The following is a 13,320-nucleotide window of genomic DNA, read 5'->3' as shown; positions in this document are numbered from 1 at the left end:
TGAACTTCAGAACTTCCAGGAACTTCAGGAACTTCTCAGTCACAGGAAGACTGCAGTCAGAACTTCAGTCCTGAAGTTCAGAAGAAGAAGAAGGGTCAGGACTTCAGGACTTTCAGTCAGTGGACAGTCACGACAGTCCAGTCAGGGTCAGTTCAGTCTTCAGTCAGCAAGTCAGGACTGGACTGAACTTTTTTTGATTCAAATGCAAAATATCTTCTGCTGCAGACAGCATTCATGAGGAAAGTGTTCAATAGAAAGATGACATTTCCAGTGGAGCAGAAAGGTATTTGTCAGTGTCTTATTTTATCTTCGATTTCATTTAGCTTTGAGACAGAACAGCAAAAATCCAGCATTTAAACTACAGCCTGATCTCTGCTTCTTGCACCATTACATCCGGATCTGTTTTCATTTGCAATAATATATTTTAAGGCTTCCAAAAGAAGAGAAATAGAGAGAAATCACTTTTCAGCCATTTTAATGCCATATGTATGATGCACTTCGTGATGCCTGTCTGATAACTCTGCACTAGGAGATAAGGGTGACATCATTTACATTTTCTCCAGCATAAAAGCAAAGTGCTGAATTCCTTGAACCGTAACTGCCCCATCATTTCTCCTACCCTCACATCCCACTTCCTATTATTAACACTGCATATCCATTCTGATGCTTTTGATCCTCTACCATGAAAAGTAATTTGCCTTCTCAATGTATGTGAGTATGAAATTTGCTTTAGCACATTTCATGAGTTCTAACACTGGCCCATATAAATTTGGGCATGGAAGGTTATTTTTTAAACCACAAAAATGTACAGACTTAAACATTTAAAATGTTTACTTATGTTTCTTATTTGAGGACACAATTATGTTTTTGCTGGGTTGATCAAAGAACTAGGAGTTGGGAGGACAATTCTTAACTGTCTCTTGACTATCTGCGCAACCCCAATTTGGTATTAACTTCCGTAAAACCCTGGATAACACTTGTCATCCTTTCCTCATATCTGTGTAATAATTAGAAAGATTGGCACAGATGAGATGGTGTTACAAAAGGAAATGTGCTCACCTGTCTCTGAAGACCGAGGCTCAGAGAAGAGACTCCACAAGGGAGGGATTTTCACAGATCCTTCCCCAGTGGCAGTCAGCCCTTAGATGAGGTCTAAGAGAGGTGCAGCCAGGCTCCACCCCTTCTGGTCACACACCTGAATTGCCTTCACCTGTGCTCCCAGGGCTGACCAGGTCCTTTCCCAGGTGCTCAATCAGTGCTTTAGGCCATGACTCAGCAGTTCCCACACACTGTGGTTTGTGAATAGCTCAGCCAACTCGGGAAATGGGACAGGAGGGAAAACTCAAAAATCATACAGGTATGATTCAGTTGTTGGTTTCTTTGTTAGCAAAGAACTTATGCTCTACACCATAGAGATATGGTTACAACAATATCCAAAATTACATATTATACCTTCCATTCAAAAAGCAGCCTTTCAAACATCAATTTACACAGCTGTAAGAAATACTGTCACTAAAACAATTAATTAGTTTTACACATTACGAAACTGAGAATAAGAGAAACTAAAGACTCGCCTGTAATACAGGGATCAGTGGCAAAAGCTACTGGTGATAAAATACTCCTCTCCTGATTTCAATGGGAAAAAGACAATTTAAGACACTTGCCCCCTGGATTCAAGAGGAAGGACAAAATCTGGAAAAATGGTCAATTTTAGAACAAGTTGTTCTTTCAGACATAAAATTCATCCTATGAAGAAGGAATTACACAAAATGATTGACAACAGTAAACATAAAATGATAATATCCAGTACATCTGTTTATACTTCATTTTAGAATCTAAATGGCTGAAAAAAGGGATATAGTTGGACATTGGCTACCTGTGGACACAGGCAATGGAGTGAGAAAGCACCTTTATTGGACGCTCCTCCACATTTTTGAATAGCAGCCATGCACCAGGTAACAAATACCAAGATACAACGCTGTATGACTACACTGAACAGAAAGTTACTTTCCTGATCAGAGTATTACTTAAATATCACACACTTCTGCTGATTTTCAACATCTGTAAATAGGTTTCTACCCTATGTATCTATAACATTAACAAGCTCCAACATGCTTTTACTACACCATACTAAAAAAGAATGCAAAATACAAAACACACTTATAAAAATAGTTTGTCACATTTGTATAAGAGTTAGGTTTAACAACAACAGAAAGATCACAGAATCACCAATGTTGGAAAAGACCTTTAAGATCACACAGTCCAACCATCCACCTATCACCAGTAGTACTCACTAAACCATGTCCCTCAACACAAAATCCAAACATTCCTTGAACACCTCCAGGATCAGCGACTCCACCTCCTCCCTGGGCAGCCCATTCCAGTGCCTGACCACTCTGCCAGACAAGCAGTATTTCCTAACATCCAGCCTAAATCTTCCCCAGCACAGCTTGAAGCCACTCCCTCCAGTTCTACCACTAGTTACATGAGAGAAGAGGCCGACCCCCAGCTCACTACAACCTCCCTTCAGGTAGGGATAGAAAGCAGTAAAGCCTCCCCTGAGTCTCCTCAGGGAGGAGTCTAACCGTTATCAGGTCAGACTCCACTTTGCATAAGTAATGCTGAAGAAAAGCTGCCATATCATGCAGGATCTTTTAAATATTCTATTTCCTGCAAAACTCGCAGAGTTTCCACAAATGTAAACTTCTCTAATATTTCATTAAAATTAAATGGAATTAGAATTTAAATTTCATAAAAATATTTTTCTGCAAGTATAATGTTGGTGAAGAATTTCTTTTTTTTTTTAATTTGATTATAAACTACCAATGCTACAAAAGACCCTGAACTGTAGTTTCATAAGACAGCATTTCCTGCCAAGGATTACATGCAGGTTGTTTCCTCCCATACTCACAGCATCACACAAACCCTGATGTGGAAAGGATGTCCAACCTGCTGCAACAGAGCCACAATTCACACGTAACACAGAGCTGATTTCCTTAAAACTTAAACAGATTCCAGCAACAAACTAACAAACCAAAAGCACAGAACACTTTCCTGACACAAACAGGCTCATCCTTCAACTGCTTTTTCTGGCAGGTAGGATGGGTTTGACTCCATAGGAAACTGAAACCTAAGAGCCATCAACACCTGTGCTGATGACACCTATGTTTCAAAGCAGTTCTTGGATAAACGCTTACCAGCAACACACACTACGCACATATGGACAAAGATTAGAAGCAGTATTTCTTCATGTTTGTAACGTTACAGGGTGTGCATCATTGAACAGCTTTTTGGAGTTCTAAAATCAAGTGCCATGGGAAGACACAAGCTTATTAACCTCGCACAATTCACACATACAGATTCAATTCAGAAAACTTACAGAAGCCTTTTACAGTTTCTTTTTTTTTTTCCCTTTTTTTTCCTCGCCCTAATATAGATGCATTAATGCAATTAAGGACATTGAATGATGGTCCATTCACATCATTCACACAGCCAGATTTTTTCTTAAAACTTTTTTAAAAAGAAAAAAATAGACTACTTGCACTGATCAGATTATTTCTGAAGAGACAATCCAAACCACCTGGCAAACAGATTAAGCGATAGGCTGCGAGCGTGATTAAGTTTTGTTCAAGCAAAACAGAAAGCTCAAGTTTATTCTGATTTAAAGAAAAAAAAAAAAAAAAGAGAGAGAGGGGAGAGGTAAGATAACCTTAAAGATAAAGATATGCTTTTCAAGGAAACCAGTAAATAAAGCCATAAATAAAGGAAAATTTGTTTGTTTTTAAATACATAAATTAAACTAAACACTAACCCAAAAATAGCAAGTAGATAGGTAAGCCTTCTGAGCACTTTCATGCTGATATAGGCTGTTTGAGCTTGGATTTTTTTTCCTCAGCTTTTTTTAGAGGAACATAAATGGATGCAGAGATTCCCAGTGACTGATGTCAACATTTCTTAAATACAACAAAAATATCAATTTCCAATACAGTTTAGCTACACTGTTATTAATTGACAGTCAACCACCTTTTCAGAATAGAAACTGACACCAGATGTAACACTATAATGCAAAGAAAAGCACAGCAATGAAAGTAAGGTAGCAAAGTCCCAGGCAGCAGCAAACGAGGATAAACTCAAAACCAACAGCCGTAGGCACAGAAACAGGAGGAAAAAAAAATAAAATAACATAAAAGTACTTACCTTTAGAAGGTCTCAAGCACACAAGAATCTCTAGCAAGATACTCACACGACTACTACCAGCTCTTAAGTGAGGTCTGGAAAGGGGTGGATCCTGGCTCCACCCCTTCCAATCACACAGGTACACTGCATGCACCTGAGCTGCCCTGGGTTGGCCCTGCCTTCCCACCAGCTGCTCAATCACTGCTTCAGGCCATGACTCAGCATTTCTGCTACAGCAGATTTGCAGGGAATTCCATTACAGTCATTCCAAATTGTATAAGGCCTGAACACCACTACAAGCACATTCTCTGTGTGAATAACGAGGTTTAAGTTCTATAACGCTCAGGTAAATATCTAACCAGAGAAGGGCTACCTTTGGTTTGGGCCAAGTGTTTGCAGAGCAGTTCAGGACACAGAACGTAGCCCTGTAACCCATCAACACCATCTCCTTTCTGCTCACGTACAAGTAAGGCACAGCAGTTTGGGTTCTGTTAATAAAACATCCATCTCCAACTATCTACTGCCTTGCAACTTTACTAAAACCAAAGATTTCTTTCAGTTAAAAAGCAGGTGTCCTGAGAAATATATTAAAAATCACAGAATCACAGAATTGTAGGGGTTGGAAGGGACCTTCAGAGATCATCGAGTCCAACCCCCCTGCCAAAGCAGGTTCCCTACAGCAGGTCACACAGGTAGGCATCCAGGCAGGTCTTGAACATCTCCAGAGAAGGAGACTCCACAACCTCCCTGGGCAGCCTGTTCCAGTGAACATGAAAATGCTGCTTGCATGTTTAACTCTGTAGTTTACCACCATGTAATTTTTTCAGCCCTTCTTCCAAAACATCAGCAAGTTTCTTTAAAACACCCTCCAAAACCAGCAAACCCTATTTATATTACTGTTAGCAGTAAATACTCTGTGGCACCAAAACACAACTTAGTGATGCTGTCATTGAGTTACTCAGCTCCTGCCCAAATGAATCTCATGCTATGAAAGTCACCTTTTTTCAACACTGGTTACAGAAAAAAAGTATCACTACACAAGAACAGAACACCAGCAGCTTGGAACTCTGAATTCTACAACCTGCAGTCTTGTTACTAAGTCTTTTCACCTTTCTGACTTCATCTATAGATAATGAAGTGTTAAACCTTTCTAGAATTATATGTTTTAATGCCAATGGATGAAAAGTGCATTCATTCTTTGTAAATTGAAATATTTCAGTGTGCCTTTTAAGATTATGAAGGAATGTTTTTTGCTTACATTAAGAAAAACAATTGTATTCTTAAAGTTTAAAGAAGTCCCTGAAAAGAAGTGAACGCTTACCCTCTTTTCATTTATCATGTTACCTTCTGGTTAGTAACACCAATGCAATGCTTATGAAAAGAACTCTGTTATCCCCTTAATAAATACGTGAGCATATTCTTGCTTTGATGATCACACCAAACTTCTGTAAACGTTAATGGGACTATGGTGTACAAAGTGAGGGCAGAATACAGCCTGGCATACAACACATCCCAAAATAGTTTCTTGTGGCTGAGCTCTTGGCAGTTTTCATACTCTCTCTTAAAACCATTAGAACTAGTGCAGGCGTTGGTGCATTACAGGATCCCTTAAGAAGCTCTCATTATCTCCTCTCAACCACATAATAGGAAAAAAATGAGAACACCGTACACAGACCACACTGAAGAAGGAAAACTTGCCTTGAAATTTTTCAGCTGGTAAACCTATTTTCTATAATGCTTAGCAGTGAATCACTCTTAAGTGCTGGACCATTCACTCATGTATGTGTTTTGTGCCAAAGGTTATCAGATTGCAAAAGTGTTCACATCTTAGAAAGAACCCATCATTCACCATCACCTTACTCTGACACAACAGGAACAAAATATGTCCCTCTTGAAGGAATAAGAGAGGGGGGAGAGAATCCCATATTAACACTGCCACACATTTTCTAAGGGAAAAGTACAGACTACTGTAATGATAGTAGAAAAGTTACATTTTTACATTACGGGATGAGATCTTCCTGATTATTTTAAGCCCATGGAGTCTGTAAGATGGAGAAAATTAAAATGGAGCCTGATGTTCTCAATGGAAGGTAGGCCAGCTGCCTTCTGCCAGTCTCTCAATGGCTAGAGGCCATTGCAGCAGTGGCAGTTAGGAAGGAACCACCCTCTGCAGCATAGCTTTTGGGCTCATGCACAGCAGCAGATCAGCGCTGCTCTCCAGCAGCCCAGCAGGGTGACAAGGCATATTGATGGCTGTGTGGGAACTGCTGAGTCGCGGCCTGAACCTCTGATTGATCACCTGAGGTGAGCCATGAGACAGCCAGAGGAGCACAGGTGAAGGCAATTCAGCTGTGCTGCCGGAAGGTTATCCTGGACCTATTTAAGAGCCGGCTACCAGTAGGGAAGGATCTCTTCTGGAGATTGTCTCTACTGGTGTTTTGTGGGTGAGCCTAAGAAAAGGGTAAGCCTTCTATTTATTCTCTTTGTTATCATGGTCTACTTTGCCTAACTCTCTTGTTTATTTTGTGATTAGAACATCCTAATATTCTTTGATTATACAATGGCCCGCTCGCCTTTGCTGTCCTTCCTTCTCCCAGTTCAGGTAACATGGAAAGTACGTTCTCCTAAAGATACAAATAGAGTTTCTTCTGAATTGACTGATGGCTTCCTGTGTTTAGTATGGATGTTTAGTATGGAGGTTTAGTATGGCCTGTTCACAGCAGAGACCAAACCTGTGTTTCTTATTCCTTCACGTGTATCAAAATAGCTTCTTAGTAATACACTAATTCTGTTTATGTGGGTAATTGTTAGGCTAGGTCAGGTGCTCAGGTCTTACTTAGGCTGTGTTCACTCCAGACTCAGCACATAAAACCCTTAAAAGCCACTGTTTCCTCAGTCCCACAGATAGAAAGGTGCTACCTCACGGTGTAGCTTCTACTCATTCCATCATATGATGAAATTGGGGTTTGCTGTTCTAGATGATGCTGTCACCACGAAGTTGAGGCTAGGAGAAAGTGCTTATTTGAATACACCCACAAACAGCATTGTTTGCAAATCTGTCCTCCCATCGCACACCTTGTGAGACTAACAGCTGAAGAAAGATTTGAGTATTTCACTTTATACCACTATCATTTGTGAGATTAATGACTGAAAAAAATCACACATGCTTGTGCAGTTATCATTCTGTCCATGTTTCTGTCACTGCTACACTGACTGAGACAGCTTTTTGAAAACTATTACTGTCATTTACAAATAAAAAAAGGGATGTCATAATTGCAAAAATTACCTATTGTATTACTGTATTTTCTAAAATGAAAGACTAACACAAAAAGTAATATGACATTCAGCAGGTGACTGTAGGCTCAAGATCAAGAAATATGCTTCAGCAAATCAAAAATCAATCAGCTAAATTAATCACAAAGGTTTAACATCTGGTTCCCATGTTACTAACTTTAAAGGTAAACTTAAGAGATATTACTAGAAAACTTCAAATGTAAGATTGATTGATTGCATGGCCAAAGGAAAGCACAGCTACAGCTTACAACAATAAAGACATACATTTCTGCTCCAGTGTAAGCATATTATCATAAGTGACATTAGAAAACTCAGGTTAAAAAAAAAAATCAGAGATGAGAGCTGCTTGTGGAAGTTCATTACTTTCACACTTCCATCTCTGAAGAAAGAAGGAATCCCCTTTCTGGCACATCATACAATCTTTTTTGACAGTTTCACTGATAAGCACTTACAGTTTCCTCAAATGGTAACACCCATATCCTCACAAAATACACAGATGTTATCTGATAATCAGAAGCCATCTAGACAACAGACAGCTCTTCTCATTTTTCTTAAGGTGCAGCACGAATCCCGAGCCTAACAGGAGGCTGCGGAGAATGATTCCTGCAGCAACCCGGGCTGGGAGCCATACCAGCACAGCGCCAACCAACCCGTTCAGTTTGTGTCTCATAGAGCCTCAACGCAAACACAGCCAGCAGGAATTCTGAGCATATCCTCAACGGACCTAAGTCCTCGGAGACTCAGTGATTTAAAATAAACTAATGGCGTTTGCAATAGCAAAGAATCTAACCATGTCTGGGGATGACTGTCATTGCCTCTGGCAACTACCTCTCACAGACTGCTGTGAGCTCACACTCGAGGCAGATGAGCTGCCTGTGTTACTCCTGCTTTGGTGAATAGTCTTTGAAAGATCAGTGCTCTGAGGAATCGAGCACTCCTTGAAGATGTTAGCTGCCAGCATCACCGGCTCAGGGGAAAAAAGGTAGAAAACCATGACATATATCTCCAAAGGGAACAATCGGCAATATTCTTTCATTAACTTAGGACCACTGGGGAACCGCAACGTCACTTCACTATCAGCTGGTACTTGAGCAAAGCAAAAACCGCATCACCTCATACCTGCCTGTCACGCTCCATGAGGCGTTCCGGCCCTGCCCCCGCTCACCTCAGGGCTGCCCGCTGCCAGAGGCGCGAGGGCGCGGCACCGTGTGGTGAAGGCGCAAGGCGCCCTTAACGGCCACCGCCACACGCGCACTTCCCGCGCACTGCCCCCTTCACGGCCACCCTGGAGCACCAGAGTGAGATGCGCATGCGCGTGCAGAACTACAATTCCCATGATGCACCTCGTCCGCCCGGCCCTGCTCACGCCGTAGGGCGCCGAGGGCGAGGCCTGCTTGTCACGGCGCGCTGCACGCCGGGCGTCGTCGTTCTCGCAGCCGCGTCGTCGGCTGTCGGCAGAAGGGGCGGTGTTGAGGCCTCTGAAAGCGCCCGCCGCCCTCTCGCGTCTCTCCGCGCCCGTTCTCGAGCGAATTCCTGCGATTGCTCCCTGTCGTGTCGCGTTGAAGCCTCCGCGGCCGCCGTAAGTCCCCGCGCCCCACGGCGCCCTGCGGCCGGTTTGAGCCTCCGCGCCCGCCGTAGACCGCCGCCCGTCAGCTGCCGCCGCCTTTGTGGAACGGGCGGAAGCAGAGCGGGCGCTGGGCCCAGCCGAGGTTGGAGGGCGCGGAGCCGAGCGGGTCTCGCCAGCAGGTGCGCGGGGTCTCACAGCGGGGCCGGGGCCGCTGTGCCGCCGCTGTGCCACCCGGCCCGGCCGTGAGGGGTGCGGCCGCGGGTGGGGCCTTGAGCAGAGCGCGGCCCGGCCGGTGCCGCTCTGCAGTGCCGGCGCTGCGTTATTTTCTATTAACCTTTCCACGTTGGCAGAGAACGTGGCTGAAAAGCTGCCGACGTGTGCGCCAGGTTTAAGGTGGGAGGCTTGCTTGGAGCTCCGCTCTTAGGTGTGCTGTGCAGACACGTGTGGGTGTTCTTGTTTTGCACTTGTGAAGGCTTGCGTCGCTGGTGCGTGTGTGTAACAGCTGTGGGGCCCGCAGCCGTGCTGGAGCCACTCCTGTGCTTTGGTTACTGGCGTGGATGTGCTGAGCAGGAAGATGCAGCTGCTGTTGGCCCTGCCTGCTCACACGGCTTTTCCTGCTTGTCTTCCGACTCATCGCCTCCTGAAAGGGTTTGGGTTTGGTCTGCTTTTGCTTATGCTTGGCTTTCCCATCTGTGCTTAACCAAATGACTTATCTAACAAGTCTTTGGTAGAATTTCTGTCTTTTGAAGCCCCGCCCATTTCTTAGCAGCGTACACAAGATCTATAAATGAAAGACAAAAAATGAAAGACAAAAGATCAGCGATGCACATAGTTTACAGGGTTTTTTTTGCCTCCCTCCAGTTACCTACTCTCCTTGCCAATTACAGTAATACTGCCACATCTTTGATTAGGTTGGTGTTTTGGCTACTGCAAGCACATCTAACAGGGTGCATCATGTTCATCCTGCTAGGTTATAAAGTGCCAGTAATTTAGGGGCTGCAGTGTGGGCGTGTGGGCACCCTTCCTACTGTTTGCTGTGTGTAAATACTGTAGGTGGCTCTGGCGCTGTATAGAATTCTGTGCAACATAATATAACCTTGTCTTCAGAGCTCCATGTGTCATTCAAAGTAGTGTCTCAAAAAAGCTTCAGAAATACATTGGGAAAAGGTGCTGTCACCTTGTCACCTTCTGTCTTTTAAATCAATCTTTTTAGCAGCGAGAATCTGCTAAGTGTGAAAACAGGAATGTAACTTCAATTATGATTTTAGGACTTTTCACTGTTCTGTCTTTAGCCACTTAGCACAGTTACATTAACGATAGCAATTTTCCTGTAAATAAGCAATCTTAACCAAACAGAACCTTTTGGAGTGATTTCTGTGTTGATCAGTGTTGCAGTCATGTCTGACAAAAGTGAACTGAAGGCGGAGTTGGAGCGCAAGAAGCAGCGATTGGCTCAGATCAGAGAGGAGAAGAAAAGAAAGGAGGAAGAAAGAAAGAAAAAAGAAGTAAGAAACTGTTTTCTCTTGGAAAGCTGACTGTTTGGTTATGTAACTTGTCCCAAATATATGTAACGTGCCTAAAAAGAGAAGGTTCACTTAGTCACTTGCTATGTGTTATCTAGGGAATGTCAATTTAATGATCTGTGCAAGTGTAGTGCTTATGTTCTGTGAGAATTAAAAAAAGCCCTGATTTTTAGAATTATCCATGCGGTAAGGTAGATTTGAAAATGCTTGCGTTTTTAGAAATAAGAACGATAGTCTTGTGTGCATGGGATATTGTTAATGAAATTACTGTGAGGAGTGGCTGAAGTATTACTCAAAAACCCTGTTTCATTATTTGCAATGGCATAATTTAGAGAACTCCGTTCTAAAATGAAGTTTCAGAGATGTCTGTATGAACTGTCTGTCGGTATTGTTACCATACAAACAATGTGCTGTGTTCTTTGGCTCTCTTACTCAAGATTTGTTATGCTTGATTTCCTTCTGCTAAGTTATGTGACAATCTGTGGTACATCTGTGGTACTGAGGGGTCTGGAACACAGGCCATATGAAGAGAGGCTGAAGGAGCTGGGAATGTTCAGCCTGGAGAAGAGGAGGCTCAGGGGAGACCTTATTGCTCTCTATAACTTCCTGAAGGGAGGTTGTAGTGAGCTGGGGGTCGGCCTCTTCTCTCGTGTCATTAGTGATAGGACCAGGGGGAATGGTTTCAAGCTACGGCAGGGGAGATTCAGGCTGGACATGAGGAAGTATTACTTTTCAGAAAGGGTGGTCAGGCACTGGAATGGACTGCCCAGGGAGGTGGTGGAATCACCGACCCTGGGGGTGTTCAAGGAAAGGCTGGATGTTGTGTTGAGGGACATGGTTTAGTAGGAGCTATTGGGAATAGGTGAACGGTTGGACTGGGTGATCTTTTAGGTCTTTTCCAACCTTGGTGATTCTATAATTCTATGATTCTATGACATTGCTAAATTTCTCCTGAAAAGGGATTATACATCATAAACAGAATGTCTGCTGAAGTACTTTGGTGTGCTGTGTCACCTCTTCATGACGTCTCTTCTTTTAGTTACAATCTTGAAGATGTTCTCAGTTAGCGTATGACTGAAGCCCAGGCATCTGCCAGCAAAATGATTCAGGGAAATCCTACACTTGTGTTCTGATGATGATGTAATTCTGCATTGCCTGTGCTTGTGCTTCCACCCGTGATACAGTAGCTTATCAGTTGGGAACTTGCTCTCAAGTTTGGAAAAGGCTTTTTTCAAAGATGTACAGTAGGTCAAAGGTATAATGTGCAGTCATGGGAGGAAACTTTCTTTATTCTGTAGGATTATTGTAACTGGGTCTGGATTTTGCTGCTTCTGTTGAAGTCTGGTATTTGTATAATAAAAATTAAAAATACGTGCTTGCCAGTGACTGAGTTGTGGACACTGAAGCTAGGAGTTTAAATTTATGTAGTTGTGTGAGCAGTTAAATGAAATTGGGAAAAAATGGAGAGATCAGCATCTTTCACTGAAGAGCCCGCATTATTTCTAAATTGCATGTGAGTAAGGGTGTCATTTTATGCCTTTTTTTTGTGTGCATGTGAAATCTAGCAGATAATAAAACAACTTGAACAGAACTAATAAAGAAACTTTAAAAAAAATGACTTGAAGGCAGTACTAAAGCTACAAAACCTCTTAATTCCTCCTGTCTGGTTTTACTTTATCTACTGAAAGATCTATCAGAATTATTAGCGAGGTGTGTAATGTGTCTTATAGGCTTTAGTAGCACAGAAAACATAGTGGTTAGATCTCAGAAATAAGATGAAACTGTTCTTAATGCCTTTTAAATACCTTAATGCAATTACTGAATTATTTCTAGACTGATCAGAAGAAGGATGTTCTTCCTGTTCAAGAAGAATCTGACCTTGAAAAGAAGAGAAGAGAAGCTGAAGCATTACTTCAGAGCATGGGCTTGACACCGGAGTCTCCTGTTGGTAGGAATATTCATAGTATTTTATGAGATAAATGTTTTACCCTTGTTGTTAGTATTTCTGGCAATTATATATTGTTTCATTACATATCACTAGTAATACTTGTATAAGATATATTTTCAACTCGGTAGATTATTTGGAGTGTTTTGATTATAATATTACACATGTAATATTATATTCCTCTTGCACATTATTCTTCTGATGTTTTTTGTTTGTTTTTTTCTCTTTCCATAATGCTTAGTCTTTAGTTCTGAGATTTTCTTATGACATTGGCTCATTTTCTTGCTGCGCCCTTTATTTCCTAATTTTTCCTTATCTTAAACTGACTACCTGACTGACTTTGATGGAGAAGTAGCAAAGCTAAGTATAAAATCTAACTGTCAAGGATTCATATCTATTCATATCTATGCTGCTCTTCTATGAGTTGGTTTATTGTATTGTTGCTTGTTGCCTTTACTTAGCCGCCTCCCTTTGGAAGATGAAGGTGAAAAGGGTGATACTTCAACTCTGCTTTTTTGTCTCTAGTTCTGAAATCAAAGAGGAGTTAAAACTTAGTTTTCAGTTTGGCTCGGTGGTGACAAGAGTCTATTTCAACTGAGTTTGCAAACAAAAAGTAATAGTAGTTGGTTATGTCTATGTCTGTGTGATTACATCTTCACAACTGTTTTTGGACAGTCCACACATTATAAAAGCACAGCAAATGGCATTGAAGAAACCCTAGGGTAAGATAGAGGGGAAAAAAGCATGCTTATCCTTTTTATAAGAAACCACTTGTTTGTGAATGAAGAACTTTCAAGTTAGCATGCTCTACTGGG

At 42.0% G+C, this 13,320-nt stretch overlaps 1 long non-coding RNA gene across 1 annotated transcript; it reads left to right on the top strand.

Annotated features, from left to right (window-relative positions):
- Nucleotides 1–8,890: 8,890 nt before the first annotated feature.
- LOC122190739 lies at nucleotides 8,891–12,507 on the top strand. Its single transcript, XR_006182209.1, has 3 exons — nucleotides 8,891–9,049; nucleotides 10,425–10,542; nucleotides 12,394–12,507. It is a non-coding gene; the product is annotated as an uncharacterized LOC122190739 (long non-coding RNA).
- Nucleotides 12,508–13,320: the final 813 nt, after the last annotated feature.

Source organism: Lagopus leucura, unplaced genomic scaffold (genome assembly GCF_019238085.1).
Source record: "Lagopus leucura isolate 7727_CA_CO unplaced genomic scaffold, USGS_WTPT01 59701-0_obj-0_obj, whole genome shotgun sequence".
Taxonomy (NCBI): Eukaryota; Metazoa; Chordata; class Aves; order Galliformes; family Phasianidae; genus Lagopus; species Lagopus leucura.
The sequence above is the reverse complement of the archived record's forward strand: the minus strand, read 5'-3'. Positions and strand labels throughout refer to the sequence as shown.